This window comes from Phoca vitulina, unplaced genomic scaffold, assembly GCF_004348235.1.
Source record: "Phoca vitulina isolate PV1807 unplaced genomic scaffold, GSC_HSeal_1.0 scaffold2, whole genome shotgun sequence".
In the NCBI taxonomy this organism is placed as follows: domain Eukaryota; kingdom Metazoa; phylum Chordata; class Mammalia; order Carnivora; family Phocidae; genus Phoca; species Phoca vitulina.
This window is the reverse complement of record NW_022589705.1, coordinates 60200244-60219345: the sequence shown is the minus strand read 5'-3', so window position 1 is coordinate 60219345 and position 19102 is coordinate 60200244. Positions and strand designations below refer to the sequence as shown.

Below are 19102 nucleotides of genomic sequence, written 5' to 3'. Positions count from 1 at the left end.
TTATTTTTAATTTTTTTCTAATAATGCACAGAATTAATGAAAAGTGAGTATCTTGGATTTCAGATCTGAGGAGATTTTACCCTTGGAAGTTTGGTTTTAATTTGCTTTGTTAACATATTTTTTATACATTTCTCTGGGTTTAAAATGTCTTGAGATATTTTGCCACCAGCTCTGTGTTGGCATAGGGGGTAGCATATCTTTGGTGCATTTGCCTTAGATTCACTTACCTAGTCAGACCCAGAAGATTTTCTTCTAGCTTTCTTCCTAAATGCCTTTTTCCCTCTCCTCTTGGTCTCCCAGTGGCCTGGTCAGCCTTTGGTAATGCTCTTCCTCATCTTCTACCTAGCCTGAGAAGGATGTTCTCCATATAGAGTTAAGTGAGTGCCTAATCCCTCTTTTGGTAAGACATTTTTCCCTCATCTTGAGGAACAGCAGCTCCATCTTCAACTTTTTATTTCCCCCTTGACTCTATAGTTTGGTAGATTTCAAACTGGAATAGCTAGCATGTGTTTGCTAAATAATTTTATGCCAGCCTTATCCTGTATACTAGCTGTTCTTAATAGCAGGTGCAAAAATGCCTGTTTTCAGCAAGGTTAAAATTAGGAGTGTCCTTTTGAGTCAGAAAAAGATAGGCCATAGACTCATTCCCCAGCACAAATGGTCATTCTATGAAATGGTACTGGCTCCAGGAGGATTTCTTCAGTCACTCTCCTACTCTTGGTCTTGAACCTACCTCTGGATTGGATCTTACTGTTGTAGCTGCTCACAGCATCCTCCTGCATGCTTAGAGTAATGCTTTTGGGGGAACACTAGTAAAATACAGTATTTATTTTTTTCACCTCCTTTCAGAGGACTTGGAGGTAAGTTGCATTCATTAATTCAAGTTTCCCTCTTGCTGTCTGATGATAAAAGCTTGCATTTTGCTATATCAGCATTTGTTACAGCCAATATTTAAGGATAAGATTTAGAAAATCTATCATTTCCTGGCCCACCAGCAAACTAACTATGGCTTAACCTTGCAGCATATCTACTTTTGTTTCAAGCTCGATATCTTTATTTGATATCTAAAGTGCAAGACCAACAACATATCAAGAGATCTATAGACAAGAAGGCAAAGCTCTTGTATTTTTTTCATCCAGACACTTCAATTTATTTTATATATTTGTTCATTTTTCCTGCTGTTTTATATACTATATGAACTTAACTACAAAATAAAGTAACAGTAATAAAATAACAAAAGAGGATAATATTTCCTCTTGTGCTTCTCTTATTATTGTCTACAGAATTTCCTTCTTTTGTATTTCCTCTCTACTCCCCAACTCCAGATGAATTTCAGCCCAGTCATTATTTGAAATAATGTTTCATCCATTGTTAGGTTAGTAGCTCTAAATGATCTACATAGTCCAGAATTCTTTTCCTCTGACTGTCCCTGATGGGCACATTGTGGGACAGAGAGAGTTACGGAGACTTCCAAGTGATTAAGGACATATAAGAGATAGTATAGCAAATGAAAAAAGAGCACTCATCTGGAAGTCAGGATACTTGGATCCTAGTCCAGGCTTGGCATTAACTATGTGACCTGGGGAGGTCACCTAACTACTCTGAAGTTCATCATCAGACAAGTAAGATGTTTCTAAAGCTTAATATTTTTTCTGCTCCTGTAGTTCAGTGAATCTCATTTCTGAAAATTCTCAAGGAACTGATTTTATATATTTTCAGAAATGCCTGTTTTTATCAAGACCCATAAAGCCTTTTTGTATGTATATACTCTACTCTTTTTCCTTTTTGATCACATTGTAACTACTCACCCAGAGGAGCTCTGGTCAGTATTTCCTTTTATCCTATGGACAACAACTCTTAATGGCTGGCTTCCTTTGGGTGCAATGAGCCAGTATTCTTTTTTGTTTTGTATTTTCATACCTTCCCCTTTCCTGGACAAAGCATATTGAGATCTTGACTCAATCCAAAGAAGTGTTCCTGCCTTCAGAGTGAGCAAGCATGGATAAGAGTATGGATGAAACTTTTGTAAATAGTGTTCTTGGCATAAATATTAATTACACAGCTTTTTAATATAAGATGTAGTTACTAAATGTATACTTTCTACGAAGATCATGTATTTATTGCCAAGATAACTATAGAATAAGCATTTTCTGGGAAAATTCACCTTAAAATTTGGGAATAATTCAAGAAATGTCTGTACAAAATCGATTCATGGTCTTAGTTTTTGTGATTAGTCCTTTCCATTCATGTGAAGGTCCTCATTTATCTGTCTTGGGGAGGCCCAAAGTAAATAGTTGGGACCCTATACTTGTTTTATCCTACTCTTCCTATTAAGTAATGGTTTAAGAATTGGGACGCCTGGGTGGCTCTGTCGGTTAAGCGTCTGCCTTTGGCTCAGGTCATGATCCCAGGGACCTGGGATCGAGTCCCGCGTCGGGTTCCTTGCTCAATGGGAGCCTGCTTCTCCCTCTGCCTGCCGCTCCCCCTGCTTGTGCTCTCTCTCTGACAAATAAAATCTTAAAAAAAAAAAAGAATACATCGAGCACTTTGATTTGTTGTTAAGTAGTATTTATGGGATTCTATTAATTTAATATGCATACCAGGTTCCTGTGAAGACCCATATTGGGCTGTGTTTGATTTGTTTCTTTGTTGTAATTCAGTGTTTAACCTAACTATGCTATATGTCCATAAATGACATCATGATTAGACAGTATGGTATAGTAGGAAATGCACAGGTTTTTAGATAGAGGTCTGCCGGAGTCCAGCTCCAGCCGGGGTGGGTCTCTCGTAGGAAAGGACGGCGTCGGCGAATGAGGAGACACAGACACAGGATCAGGTTGCAAGCATCTCCTCTTGACAGCCTCGGAGGAACTTTATTTATATGCTAAGATATTTTTGTTTTTCCAAATCTTAGATCATTTTCTGGATTACAGCCATAGCCTTCTTTCATTTTTCCTTTGTAATGATTAACATGACCTTTATTGATTTCTGCTTATTGGCTTTCGCTAAAACTAAAAGACAGTACGCAAAGAGAAAGGTGCTAGACAGAGCGTGACCGTCTTGTTATTTTGTTCTATAGAAACTAATTCTTCGTGGAATTAGTTTCATTATGATTGCTTAGATAGGCGTAACTAAGATGAGTAGTCACTTTAATCATGAAACCCCAGAAATATTCCCACAATTACAAAGATTGCCATAAACAAAATGAAAGAGAATAGCAGGAGCCAGCTGTGGAGTCTCCTGTTTTCAGGATCGTCCCCCATACTTGGACTTTGTCAAACAGCATGAGTAGCTTGGCTCGCGCCAGAGGTCAGTTTCATTACCTACCGTGCTGTAACCTTTCCAACATGGCTGCTGCAGTGCACAACTTTAGGGGCCATCATTCATATTTGTTGTGTTCCAGGGAGCACCATTTTCATAGAATACAGTGTGAATAGTGCCCCTGTAATAGTGCAGTGATGGCCTTGGTCTCTGAACCTGTTTCCTCTTCTGTAAAATGGTGCCTGAAAAATGGTCAAATAGAGTTCCTTAGAACTCCTTAAATGGTTAACGTGAAGATGAAAGATGATTCAAGTGTGTCATCTCCCAAGCCATGGCAGAAAGTTCACGGTTCTAGCAAGGATAAATTTATCACCGCAAGGCTCCATTCTACACTGCTACCCTCCAGTTCAACCTTTATTGCTCTGCCAGATAAGAGTTTGCCTGGATTATCATAGCCGCCCCATTGGTCTTGCTTATGAGTTACTCCCTTCAGTTCATTCTTTACACAGGAGACAAACTACCTAAATTTCATATCTGAGCATGTCACAGCCTTAAACATTTATCTCCAACATGCCATTCTGTTTCAAGCTTCCATTCCTTTGCACATATTTTTACTATGGTACAATATTAAGATTATTTAATTTTCTTTATGCTTTGCCCTCTAGATCATGAGCACCTTGAGGGCAGATGGGGTGTCATACATCTTTTATCTCCAACATATAGTAACCAACATGTAGTCTACTCATGATCGTAACTAATACAGAGTGAATACTTAACTGTTGGATATAGAGTTATCTCATTGAACTCTCAAACAGTCCAGTGGGACAGATACTCTATCCTACTTTTATTTTTTATTTTTACTTATTTTTTAAGTAAATTCTACACCTAACATGGGGCTTGAACTCATGATCCTGAGATCGAGAGTTGCATGCTCTACTTTCCGTGCTGATAGCACTCTTGCAAACATGGTGAACATTCCTAAAACCTGCCAAACTTTCTGCAAGAAGTGTGGCAAGCACCAACCACAAAGTGACACAGCACGAGAAAGGTAAAGATTCTCTTTATGCCCAGGGAAAGCGGCGTTTTATGACAGGAAGCAGAGTGGCTATGGTGGGCAGACTAAGCCAATTTTCCAGAAAAAGTCTGAAACTACAAAGAAGATTGTGCTGAGGCTTGAATGTGTTGAGCCCAACTGCAGATCTAAGAGGATGCTGGCTATTAAGAGATGCAAGCATTTTGAACTGGGAGGAGATAAGAAAAAGGGCCAAGTGATCCAGTTCTAAGCTTCATATTTTGTTATATTATAAAGACAATAAAATCTTGAGGTTATGTTAAAAAAAAAAAAAGTTGCGTGCTCTACTAAATAAGCCAGACAAGCGCCCCCATCCTACTTTAAAGAGGAAGAAAAAGTGGTTTAGGGAAGGTGCCAAAAGTTATACAACTGATTGGTGGGAGAACAAGGATTCCAATCTAGATCTATCAAATTCTAGAGTCTAAACACTAAACATCACCCCACACCATTCAACAAATGTTTACTGAAATGAAAATTATGTTTATGTGGCCTACAGATAACCTCATATATACTCAAATATCACTCAACATTAGTCTGTAAGTCAAACCTATCTTAAGACTTATTTAAAAAGTAAGTTTGAAGCTTTTTTAAAGTAGGATTTGTAATTTTTTGTATATTCAGGAATTGACTTTTATAAACTTAGATATATTGCATACCTGGGATAGGATCCTTAGTTGGAAGTGTTTGGGCAAAAACTCTTAGGTTGCATATGCTGATCTCTTTGACACTGGTGTTTCTTCTGAAAATTTTGCCACCTTTTAGGCATACCTTGTCAAAAATATTCTGTAAACTTGAGCAAGGTGGTGATGAATTTATCCTGCACACTTTTTCTGTTTAAATATCAAACAAACAAAAAAATAAAACAAGTTTAGCGGTGCCTGGCTGGCTCAGTTGGAAGAGCATGTGACTCTTGATCTCAGGGTCATGAGTTCGAGCCTCACATTGTGTAGAGATCATTTAAAAAAATAATAAGGTCAGTAGGTTAAGCATCTGACTCCTGATTTTGGCTCAGGTCACGATGTGAGATCAAGCCCTATGTTGACTCCACACTCAGCAGGGAGTCTGCTTCTCTCCCTCTCCTCCCTCTCCCTCTGCACCTCCCTCTGCTCGTTCTCTCTCAAACAAATCTTTAAAAATAAATTTAAAAAACAAAAGTCTACAAAAAAAGAACTAATAAATTTGGCAAAGTTGCAGGATACAAAACCAACATACAAAAATCAGTTGTATTTCTATACACTAAAAAGGAAATTAAGAAAACAACTCCATTTATAACAGCAGCAAAAAGAATAACATACTTAGAAAAAAACTTAACCAAGGAGGCAAAAGACTTCTACACTGAGGGGCAGCTGGGTGGCTCAGTTGGTTAGGCTTCTCCCTTCGGCTTAGGTCCTGCTCTCAGGATCTTGGGATGGAGCCCCTTGTAGGGCTACCTGCTCAGCGGGGAGTCTGCTCCCTCTCCCTCTGCGCCACCCCCCCGGCTTGTGCTCTCTCGAGCTCTTGCTCTCAAATGAATAAATAAAATTAAAAAAAAAAAAAGAATAGGAGAAAATGTTTGCAAGTCATATATCTGCTAAGGAATTAATGTCTACAATATATAAGTAACTACAACTCAATAACAAAAAACAACCTAATTCAAAAATGAGCAAAAGACTTGAATAGATGTTTTTCCAAAGGAGATACACGAATAGCCAGTAAGCACATAAGAAAATGTTCAACAACACTAATCATCAGGGAAATGCAATTAAATTAAAACTACAATAAGCTACCACTTCACCTATTAGAATGGTTATTTTGGGGGGGAAAAGTGTCAGGGTGCCTGGGTGGCTCAGTTGGTTAAGTGTCTGACTTCAGCTCAAGGTCATGATCTCAGGGTCCTGGGATCCAGGCCCGTGTCAGGCTCCCCGCTCAGCAGGGAGTCTGCTTGTCCTTTTCCCTCTGCCCCTCTCCCTGCTCATGCTCTCTCTCTCTCAAGCAAATAAATAAAATCTTAAAAAAAAAAAAAGTGTTGGCAAGGATATGGGGAAATTAGAACCTTTGTGCATTGTTGGTGGGATTGTAAAATGATGCAGTCACTGAGGAAGACAGTATAGTGATTCCTCAAAAAATTAAACAGATACACCATATGATCCAACAATTCTACCTCTAGGTATATACTCAAAAGCAGAGACTGAAACAAATGTTTTTACACCCATGTTCATTACAGCATTATTTGCAATAGCCAAAAAGTAGAAACAACCCAAACGTCTGACAACACATGAAAGAATCAACAAAATGCGGGAGGCTCAGTCGTTAAGCGTCTGCCTTCGGCTCAGGTCATGATCCCAGGGTGCTGGGATCAAGCCCGGCATCGGGCTCCCTGCTCAGCGGGAAGCCTGCTTCTCACTCTCACACTCCCCCCGCTTGTGTTCCCTCTCTCGCTGTCTCTCTCTGTCAAATAAATAAAATCTTAAAAAAAAAAAAAAAGGAATCAACAAAATGCATATACATATAATGGAATATCATTCAGCCTTAAAAAGGAATGGAATTCTGGTACATGCTAAAATAAGGATGAACCTTGATAATCTGCTTAGTGAAGTAAGCCAGACATGAAAATACAAATATTGTATGATCCTACTTATATGAGGTAACTCAGAGTAGTCAAATGTATGGAGACAGAACAGTGGTTACTAAGGGCTGGAAGAAGAGGGAAATGGATAGAGTTTCAGTCTCGGATAATGAAAAAGTTCTGGAGATGGATAGTGGTGGTGGTTGCACAACATAAATGTACTTAATACCACTGAACTGTATACTCACAAATGGTTAAAGTGGTAAATTTTATGTATAGTTTACCACAATAAAAAAAAAAAAGTGCCGGGCACCTTGGTGGCTCAGTCGGTTAAGCATCTGACACTTGATTTTGGCTCAGGTCATGATAGGGTTGTGGGATTGGTCCCCTTGTCTGGCTCTGTGCTGGGTGCAGAGCCTGCTTAGGATTCTCCCCCTGCCCTCCCCCTCTTAAAAAAAAAGTGTCAGCATGCCTCTCAGTACCCCATGTTTGAGAGATCAGCCAATAATAGGTGATTGTACCCCATCACAAATACTATGAATACAGTTTACCTCAGCATCAAGTTGTCCCCAAGGCCACAACGTTGAGAACCCTCGGATAGATGCTCTGAGGGACAGAGATGGATAGGAGCAAATCCCTACCTCCATGGTACTTACAGTAAGGTTAGAAAACAGCAAACATAGAAAATAAAAGATCATACCATGAACCCGGTAAGTGCCACAGACTTTAAGTGTCACAGAAGATATTCATCTTTATGTTTTCTATACAAGGTTGTTACCATAGTGTGTTAAACCCAGCTCAGACCCTCCTCTGAAATTGTTTTATTGATCCAAAAATCCTGCTCAAGCCCAGACAGCCATGTTTTCAGGGTGACTCCACCCCAGGCATAGGTGGTCAGACCAAGGGTAGAACAATGATCCAAGATCCAATCCATAGGTTAAGCTGGGCCAATCCGTTTATTTCTAAAGATTTTCTACTAAAATTAGACTGAGTCAGATAATAATGGACTCTTGAACTAAAAGGTCAAGAAGGATGGGGCTAGAGTACTAATGGTGCATCATGTGCAAGCTGGGGAAGCTGGTAAGAATGAAGCGAAATGGTAGGTTATACAACCCTAGAGAGAGACCAGCCTCAGAAAATGGCTTCAAAAGTCCTGTCCTCATGAAGTCTAGCTGTCCTTTTTCTGTCCCTGGGTTGCTAACTTGCCGGTGAGATTTTTGTGTTTTTAAAATACCTCCCTCTGCCACCATTACTGTTTGTTTAAGCTAGCTTGAGTGAGCACTCCCTGTAACTACATGATCCTAGAGAGAAGACATTTGCATTTCCTCTATAAGAATCTCCTGATCATAGATGAAAAGGACTGCTTTGAAGAGCTCACTGTCACTGGAGGGTGTCGGATGAGAATTTAATGTTAAATGAAGGAGTTGGAATAGATTCCGGTATTTTCAGACCACTATGGACCACTGAAAGTAGCACGAAGGTAGTACGATATGTAATGTTAAGAGGGTTTGAGGTGCCAGCAGTGGTCGTCCATTCAAATCTTAGCTCCACTACTCTGTATATGACTTGGATGATTTACTTAATTGCCTAGACCTCCATTTTTCCATGTGGAGAGTGAGAGATGATAATACCTTGCAGAATTATTGGGGAAAATAAATGCATATGAAGTGTGTGCACATAGTAGGGACTCAGCAAATGAGTTTTTATTATTAAAGCATGACTAATATGGCTTGTTCAAATCAAATTATGGTGGTCTTGACCCAATTTGTAATATAGTTTTTGTTAATAGAATTGTTCTCAAGTTTTTCCCCATTGACCCCTCTTTGTTACTACCTGAACCTTAGCAAATGCCAGGAAGGAGAGAGAAATGGATGAATCAAATAGCATGCAATAGTAAGAGTAAAATCAGACTCTGAGTTACTTGGGAACAGGGAATAGGATTTATTACATGTGTGTCTTCAGTGTCCAGGACAGGGCCTGGAATACAGTAAGCACATATAAGGTAAACTTGAATCAATTTAATTTAGAAATGCATAGATGACCAAATATTTGAGTCAACTGGTAGCCAGAGGTTTCACACAGTGTCATTCTCTCCCCCAGATGGCTCAAGTATCATGGGATTTATTGAGTCATATAGCACAAGCAGCAACATTGCTTGTAGCTCAGTCTTGACCATTCAGAGTCCTTTCTTGCTCTGGGACCCAATCAAAGGCACTAACCTGTATCCACTGATAAATGGGTCATAGCAGTATTTCCAAGTGCAGAATATGCCACCTCCAAAATCCAAAGAACCATACCAAATGTGTTTCCTTCTTGGTGGAAAGAGGTACTTTGTGCATGGTTTGTTCTTTTCTTTGGAGGGAATGTCCCCAAAAGTTCCAGATCATTGAACCCATAAAAACTTCACCAACTTCTAAATCTTTGTATGGTTTCTCCCCCACATTCTGGAGTGCATATGCCTTACCAAGGCATCCAGAGTAATCACCACATACTTCTTATGGTGTCTGATTAACATGATGGTATTGACATACTGGGCCAATATGATGTTCTGCAAGATGTTCAAAAAGTTCAGATCCCTTTAGACTATATTATGGACAGAGAGCATGTGAATTAACATGACAATGGGGCAAGACCATGAATGCTTACTGTTGCTCATCTTATGTGATCATCTTTTCAAATGGGTGTGGAAAAGAACACATTTGCCAAATCAATGGCTCACACCATGTACCTGAGCCTCTGTTAATCTCTTCTATTTTTTTATTTTTTTTATTTTTTTTTTAAGATTTTATTTATTTGACAGAGAGAGACACAGCGAGAGAGGGAACACAAGCAGGGGGATTGGGAGAGGGAGAAGCAGGCCTCCCGCTGAGCAGGGAGCCCAATGCGGGGCTTGATCCCAGGACCCTGGGATCATGTCCTGAGCCGAAGGCAGACGCTTAACGACTGAGCCACCCAGGCGCCCCTGTTAATCTCTTCTAGAAAGGTATCACATCTAGCACAGCGGGTGTAGTTGGAGCCACTACTTGATTAAGTTTGTGTTAGTCTACTTGTTATCTGCCATGATCTACCAGTTCTTGTAGAGGCAGACTGGTGAATTAAATGTGAATATGACAGGAACCATCATTCTTACATTCTTTTTTTTTTTTTTTTAAAGATTTTATTTATTTATTTGACAGAGAGAGAGCACAAGTAGGCAGAGCGGCAGGCAGAGGGAGAGGGAGAAGCAGGCTTCCCACCGAGCAGGGAGCCCGATGCGGGGCTCGATTCCAGGACCCTGGGATCATGACCTGAGCTGAAGGCAGACGCTTAACGACTGAGCCACCCAGGCGCCCCTCATTCTTACATTCGTTAAAGGATTGACTCTGTCAATCCCCTAAAATGTGACAGGTTTTTTTATATATGTCGGCCATTGTCGAGGAGCAGTTTCAAGGGCTTCCACTTGGCCTTTCTTAATATTACTTAGTAGCTCTTATTCTACAGGTTAAGAAACTAATGTGAGGGTTCTTCCATTTCTGTGTATGCCCATTCCAATTATACATTCAGGAACAGGCAAAATAACTGGGTAGGTCCATGCACCTAGTGGAACCACTGTGAGACGTACCTGGCCAAAGACTCCATTTATTACCTGATTCACATATGCTCCTATTCCAATAAGAGAACCATGTTAATGCTTTATGTCCCCGGGTATCAGTGTTAACTTGGACCTTGTATTCAACAACCCTAAAAAGATCCAGGTATTTTCCTTACTCTAATATAGAGTTATCTGAATAAATGGCCTTGGGGATGGGCTGGGGGAGTCACTACCATATTTATTTGCTGTGATTTTGCAGGGTCCTTCCTCATGGAATCCTGGTCTCCTTCAGTTGATAGCTTCTGAGTCTGACAACAAGCAAAGATTTTTTTTTTTTTTTTTTTTTTTTTTTTAAAGATTTTATTTATTTTTATTTGAGAGAGAGAGAATGAGAGAGAGTGAGTACATGAGAGGGGGGAGGGTCAGAGGGAGAAGCAGACTCCCTGCCGAGCAGGGAGCCCGATGCGGGACTCGATCCAGGGACTCCAGGATCATGACCTGAGCCGAAGGCAGTCGCTTAACCAACTGAGCCACCCAGGCGCCCAACAAGCAAAGATTTTTGACTTTCCAGTAGGACAGCTGATTTCAGCCTTCTCATCCACTTTGTTTTAATAATTAAAAAAATTAATTGTGGTAAAAAGAACCAACATAAAATTTACCACCTTAATCATGTTTAAATGTACAGTTCAGTAATGTTTAGTCACATTGTTGTGCAAGAGATCTCCAGAACTTTTTCAGCTTGCAAAACTAAAATTCTATACCCATTAAATAACTCCCCATCTACCCATTCCCGCAGGCCCTGGCAACCGCCATTCTACTTTCTGTTCCTATGAATCTGACTACTACAGATGCCTCATATAAGTAAAATAACACATTATTTGTCTTTTGTCTACTTATCCATTCTTGACTTCCTTTAGTTATATATAATAGGCAGTCCATCTATACTGGCCCTGAGAAAAACATGTTCTTTGAACTATCTCCAAAATCCATCAGTCAGACCTTCCTGGCTACCATTTTTTTTTTTTAATTTATTTTTATTTATTTGGCAGAGAGAGACAGTGAGAGAGGGAACACAAGCAGGGGGAGTGGGAGAGGGAAAAGCAAGCTTCCTGCAGAGCAGGGAGCCCAATGCAGGGCTCAATCACAGGACCCTGGGATCATGACCTGAGCCGAAGGCAGATGCTTAACGACTGAGCCACCCAGGTGCCCCCCTGGCTACCATTTTTTTTTTTTTTTAAAGATTTTATTTATTTGACAGAGAGAGACACAGGGAGAGAGGGGACACAAGCAGGGGGAGTGTGAGAGGGAGAAGCAGGCTTCCTGCTGAGCAGGGAGCCCGATGCGGGTCTTGATCCCAGAACTCCGGGATCATGACATGAGCCGAAGGCAGATGCTTACACGACTGAGCCACCCAGGCACCCCCCTGGCTACCATTTTGACGTTAAGTCCACCCTTCTTCTAATGGTTAAGTACTGCCATCTGGCCTATGCTAGTCTGAGATCTTATCCCCATTGCTACTAGGGAGCTCATTTCCCGCCATCAGTCCTGACTTAGAGACAACAGTTGCTACAAGATTCTCAATGATGCTAGTACTTTCCTTATCTAGTGCATTCCTTGTTGCTTCAGTAAATGGAGTGTCTTCCAGGCCCTTCCATAAAGCATGATCAACTGGTGGATTTTTCAGTCTTAGATAATAGATTCATTATAGTAGGCCCACTTCTTTGAGCCTTTTGATTCCTTTAACCATAGTTTTTCCTGGCAGTTCTGGCATATTTACTTATTTTTTTTTAAAGATTTTATTTATTTATTTATTTATTTGAGCGAGAGTGAGAGAGCACAAGCGGAGTGGGAGGCAGAGGGAGAGGAAGAAGCAGGCCCCCTGCAGGGAGCCTGACACGGGGCTCAATCCCAGGACCCTGGGATCATGACCTGAGCCAAAGGCAGACACTTAACCAACTAAGCCATCCAGGCACCCCTGTCTACTTGATTTAATACAGATTTGGGTTATCACTTTTTTCAAGCTTCAAGGAACCATCCCAGCAGTGTAAAACTATCTCTCGGAGCTTGCAGAGTATTAATTCACTCGTAGAACAGTGCCCTGATATTGCTGAATTCTTCTTTATTCAGCCTTAAATCCCAACCCCATTTATCCAGCTCTCAGGCATACTCTCCTGGTACTTGTCATTACATGTAAGTCAGGTCCTATAGCTACTTTGGGATATAATCTTGCCTAGTTGGGCTATTTGATTCTAGTTATGGATCCATGGCCAGAAAGAGAAACTGGAACAGATCCTGAGGAGGACTTACATTGTTTTATAAGGTACCTACAAAGTGGGGAGGGATGAGCCTTTATCTTCCTTCCTGAGAGACTGGGTCACTTCTATAGGCCCAGAGTGTCACCAGCTAGACCCCAAGATCTGACTTTTATTGCTCACCTGCTTGTACCAACAGACCTTTGTCCCACATTTTCCCTTAACCTCTTCTTTCCAGTTCATTTCTTAACTCAAACAAAAGACTGGTATAACATCCCGTGATAGAAACCGAAACTATTCTGCAAGCAGAAGAAGAGCTCTGGTGGCCCGGATCACCCAGACCAGTTTGAGCTAACCCCCCAACTTGCACCTGTGCAGAGAAGCCATGGCGTGACCTCTGGAATGACTGACAATTACCTTTACCTCATTATAATATTAAAATCTCCACCCAAGGAAGAGTATAAGCTTCCTTTACATTACATACAATATCTGTACAGGCATGTTTTCTTAAGGCACAAGTGTGATCTTATACTTGCCTCTACACACATGATAAGGCTTCCCTATTTAAATATTTATCCTGACCCTAAATAAAAGAAACCCATTCACCCTTGCTCAGAGAGTCATGGCTTTGGAAGTTATTCCCTGTATCTCCTTATTTGCTGCAAATAAAGTTTCATTTGTATGACAACTCACCTGGTATAGTTTCTACCTGTGACTCACTAAGAAGGGAACTCATGTTAGTTCAGTTACAAGAAGATTCAGAGGAATCTTGGGATTCAAATTTCTCAAGTGCATCTACTTAGATATCTTTACCTCAAATCTCAGGGTCCTACTTCTTCCCTATCAGGACCCAAATTTTATGAGGAGACTCTCCTACATTGAGAATTCAGCCTTTTCTAAAATTCTCCAATTCTCACAATTCAGCTTTGTAATTAATTGTCTCTGACCATTGGCTGCAAGAGATAAGGGTCTCTTTATTTTTTTCTCTTTTTTAAAAATATTTATTTATTGGGGTGCCTAGGTGGTTCAGTCAGTTAAGTGCCAGCCTTCGGCTCAGGTCATGATCCCAGAGTCCTGGGATCAAGCCCCACGTTGGGCTCCCTGCTCAGCTGGAAGCCTGCTTCTGCCTGCCACTCTGCCTGCTTGTGTTCGTGCGCGCGCGCGCGCTCTCTCTCTTTATTGATTTGACAGAGAGAGAGTGGGAGTGGGAGAGAGAATTTTAAGCAGACTCCTCAACGAGCGCAGAGCCCCACACGGGGCTTGAACTCACGACCCTGAGATCACGACCCTGACATCAACACCTGAGCCAAAACCAAGAGTCAGACACTTACCCAGCTGCACCACCCAGGTGCCCTAAGAGATGAGGGTCTCTTTAAATACTAACAGTGAGGTCCTTTGCTTTGAATTGTTGATTAACAGATTTCAGCCTGTCATTTTCTTTCATCAGTTAATCAATGGCTCTTAGCAACAGTCATCCACTTCCACAATCCTTATAGTTGTTATTTCCCATATATCTTTCAAATGCTTGAGACATTGCACCTATTACACTGAGCATCCCCTCCCTTCTGGCTGTATCCCACCCCAAGTCACTACAGGTGAAAGACTGCAATTACCTCTACATTATGTCAGGGAATCTCAAACCCCATGTACTACAGTCTTCGTGTGATCCAAATCCAGAACACTATCATTAGGATCTGCTTTCTAGGAGCAACTCTTGGCAACAGATGTCTTAGGTTAGGTTCCCTAGAAGCAGAGCCTGAAATAGGGATTCTGGTTCAAGTGATTTATTGAAGGATTTGCTCAAACGAGGAGAGAGAAGCAACATAGGAGAGGGGAGAAAGACTAAGGAACAGTGTAGATTTGAAGACCAGCTTCAATCTAATCCCACAGGGAAACTCTGAAACAAGAACTGTACCCCAAAATTAATCTCTTCAGACATGGGACTATGTCAGACAGCATTGCCAATTCTCCCCACTTCCCTAGCCCCCAAGAGAGATGGCTCTTGTTTGGGTGAGGACGAGTTTCCAAGAAGGGGAAAAACTGAGTTGTAACAGCCAGCACTGGCAGTTACTGGAGAATGGAGGCACCAACTGGTAAAAAGGATTTGAATGTGCCACCCACACAGCCTTCATAAAAAACACATATTTTCTTAGACTTTGGAGATCTACATATATATAACAGTCATGTTATCTTCAAATAATAATATATGCTTACAATCCCTTATCCACAAGTCCAAAATCCCAACTAAATTCAGGATGGTTTGAGGGGTGCCTGGGTGGCTCAGTTGGTTAAGCATCTGCCTTCGGTTCAAGTCATGATCCCAGGATGCTGGGATTGAGTCCCGCATCGGGCTCCCTGCTCGGCAGGGAGTCTGCTTCTCCCACTCCTCCCCCACTTGTGCGCACGCTCTTTCTCTCTCTCTTTTTTGCAAAAATAAATACAATTTTTGAAAAAAAAACAAGATGGGTTGAAAAAAGTATATTTTTAATAAATTTAATATATTTAAATATTTAAATAAATTTAATAAATTTGGTACAAGCTGCAGAAACATAAAAATTGGACTCACCTGGGGTCTTACTTGTAGGACCTGTGTCCTATGTTACATTTTTTAAATCCAAAAAAATTCCTAATTCTGAAATAAATCTGGCTCTGAGCATTTTGGATACAAAATTATGGACCTATAGCTACCACTTGTCAATGTGTAAACCATACACATGTCAAAAGTAACCCTTAACAAGCCTGAAACAGGGATTTGCTTTCCCCATTTTTCACATGAAGGGTCAGAGGCACAGAAAGGTTAACCAACCTGAGTAATTAACTTACTTAAAGTCACAAGCTAATGAATGGAAAACTCAGATCTGTGAGACTTCAAAGGCTGGTTCTTCCCATTACACCATGCTGTGTCTGCTAGTGAAATCATTTCTTGTTTATGTAATGATATTAGCTCTTAGTAATGTGATGTTTTGCAAAGAGCCCTGTGACTTCTGGGACCTCTATTACATGAACATATTTGAAAATCCCTGGGTTTGATCACTTTAATGATCTTTTTTACCCCCTGGAATTCTATGTGATTCTGTAACTTCTAAGCCAGCTGCCACTGGTGGATTACTACCATTATTATTTAACATTTATGGAGGGTCAGTGCTTTAGCTTTGCACAAGAATGACAGCTTTCTATTTTACTCATTAGCATTTATTCCTCTCACAGAATAATTTTCATGGGATTTAGAGAGGACTGCTTATAAGTATAACATGGCCAAGTAAAATGAAAAAGCATCCAGGAATTAGACATAAATTCAAATCTGGTTTTTGCTACTTCATTCATTCAATGACTTTTTTTTTTTAGATTTTATTTATTTATTTATTTGAGAGAGTGAGAATGAGAGAGAGAGAGAGCACATGAGAGGGGGGAGGGTCAGAGGGAGAAGCAGACTCCCTGCTGAGCAGGGAGCCTGATGCGGGACTCGATCTCGGGACTCCAGGATCATGACCTGAACCGAAGGCAGTCACTTAACCAACTGAGCCACCCAGGTGCCCCCATTCATTCAATGACTTACAAAGGAACTAGGTCACTATGAGGCACAGGGGGAAAATTGGTCCTTAAGATGTCAGACTTCTATTTTACTGTCAGGTTTCTATTATGACTGAATACCACGTGTTGGATTTTAATATATGTCTCCCTAATTTTTGCAAAATGTATACCACGTAATAAAAGAAATCGAAGTTCCTTTCTGCAGATAACAAAAAATGTTTGTGAAAGTGTGACATTTGTTTTACAAAATGGGTATAAGAACATTCATACCTTATGTATCTTTGTGGAATGACTGGCCACCAAGGTCAGGTTATCTTGACTATGACTGAATCCAGAGAGCCAGAATCTAGGCCATTGATAAACTTCCCAATGTTCATTTTGTCTAATTAGACCTTCTAGTGGTACTGGGATACCTTGCCCACTCCCACCTCCTAGAACAAATGGGACAGCAAATAGGACACAGAGGTGGCTCTGTGTTACATGGCTTCCTCAATAAAACTCTCTGCTATCTGCCCAGGCACTAGTTGCCGGCACCAGGGACTCCCCAGCCCTGACCTTCATGAAGGGTACAAGAGGATTCTTACCTTGACCCTTGTGTTATTTTGTCTCTTATCTGCCTTTTCTTCCTTCCTCAGGGGCTTGAGGGATGTTTTGGGGGTGGTGGTAATAAAGCAGAACAATGAAACTCATTTGGCAGTTGCTTGTGAGAGTCATTTCCTTAACCTTATTGCCTGAGCCTAATAAAATAGAACTAAAATCTAAGGATGTGAACTTTTCCACAGCTTTGATTGTGCCCTATCCCCCAGAACATGATCCAGTCATGACTTCGAATTTACTAAACTACATGGTTACTTTTTATAATGACTTTGTTTAATGAATTAGAATTTAATTTTGATTTATTTTAGCTTTCAAGTTTGCATATACAGATCTCCAGACACTTTAAAAGTCCTGTTTTGGAGGCAAAATTTGAAGTGGCACTGAAGTGGAGGCTTGCAAGTCGCATTCTCATGGCCACCACAGGAAGGTAATCAGAAAAATATTTTGCAGTGCATACATACATGGGCAGGCATCGGCTTTACATTTTTTTTTTTTTAATCATCATCTAAGGTGAGATCAGATAGGTTTACACCCCCATCATTCTATTTAATTCCAACAACAACCTTGAGATAGGTACTACTATCCCTATTTTATCAGTGAGGAAAATATGGATCAGAGAGATTGAGTAACTTGTCCAAGATCACACAGCTTGCAGGTGTCTTAGCTGGAATATAAACACAAATAGGTTTGTCTAACTCCAAAGCCAACATGACAGGTATTGTGTTTGGGCCTGAGCTAATGAATAAGATAAACAGTACAATCCTCAGGGGGTTTACAATACTGATAATCCTCCCAGTAATCATGTTCCTCCTTTGCCCCCAGCCTTGAAAACTACCATTTAATGATTGCTTCTCTGTGCTCATTACTATGCTAGGTGCCTTATAGACATTATGTCACCTAGTCCTCAAAAGCTTCCCTATTGAATGGATATTACTAGCCCTCTTTTCCATATAAAGAAACTGGAGTTTAGAAAAATTATAGTTATAAAGTACAGCTAATCATTATTGAGCTCTATGTATAAAGTATAGCTCATATTTCTTGAGTTCTCACAACAGCTGTATGAAGTAGGTGCTCTTATCATTTCCATTTTATAGATGAGGAAGCTGAACCACAACTGATTTAGCAGCCTTCTCAAGGAAACAGAGCTAAGTAAGTGGGAGAGTCAAAGCTTATCTAGAATGGCCTTCATAGCTGCCCACCCTTCCTTCCAGAGATGGACAGAGAGATCTTGGCTTGGAATGTATACACTTCCTATCTGGGGAAAGGTAGGAAAGATCTTGACTTCACCTTGGTGGAATGTTAACAAGTAGCTGAGAAGTGAGGAAGGTAAGACTTTTTATTTCTCCAGATGTCTCTCTCTTTAGGGTTGCTATTCAAACCAGGTTTTACAGATTTTTTTTTCTTCCTCAGAAAGCCCTAACCATGCAGAAAAGTGAAAGTATTTGTGGAGAGTTGTTTTTTGACCTAAGGGACATCAGTGGGACAATGAGTGAAAACTATGTAAGGACTATATATTAGACAAAAAAAATTTAACAAATGTTAAATTTCCTGAAATTGAGAAGTGTATTATGTTTGAAAATGTCCTTTTTCTTAGGAGATAAATGCTGAAGTTATTTATGGGTAAAGGGTCATGAGACTGCAACTTGTTCTCAAATGGTTCAGCAAATAATAATAATATGACCAGCCTAAAATAAAAAATACAAGAAACAACAAGTGTTGGTGAGAATGTGGAGAAAAAAGAACACAATCCTTACATAACACTTTAAGGAAGGTATCATTATCCTCTTTGTATAAAGGAAGAGACTAGCTCAAAGATATAAAGGGGCTTGCTTAGTCACATAGCTAGTAGGTTAACGAGCCTGCTTTTCAAACCCAGGTATGTCTAATGCCAAAGTCATTATACTTGTTTTTCCACATGATGTCCTCAGGGGCAGAAACTACTTGTGATTTTTCTTTTTCTTTTTCCAGAGCCTACATTGTGCCTGGTGAGTAGTAGGCACTCCATAAATATTTCTTCACTGAAAAATTGCTAGTGCATACCATGTTAGCTCATACTTCCATGTTTTCTTTGAGTATTTTCCCACCTGACATGCCCTGCCTTCTTTTGCCTATTTAAACTCTACCTACAGGGGCACCTGGGTGGCTCAGTCATTGGGTGTCTGCCTTCGGCTCAGGTCATGATCCCAGGGTCCTGGGATCGAGGCCCGCATCGGGCTCCCTGCTCCGCGGGAAGCCTGCTTCTCCCTCTCCCACTCCCCCTGCTTGTGTTCCCT

At 40.6% G+C, this 19102-nt stretch overlaps 1 pseudogene; it reads left to right on the top strand.

Moving 5' to 3' along the window:
• Positions 1-4157: 4157 nt before the first annotated feature.
• LOC116640026 lies at positions 4158-4544 on the top strand (annotated as a pseudogene).
• The last annotated feature ends 14558 nt before the right edge of the window (positions 4545-19102 follow it).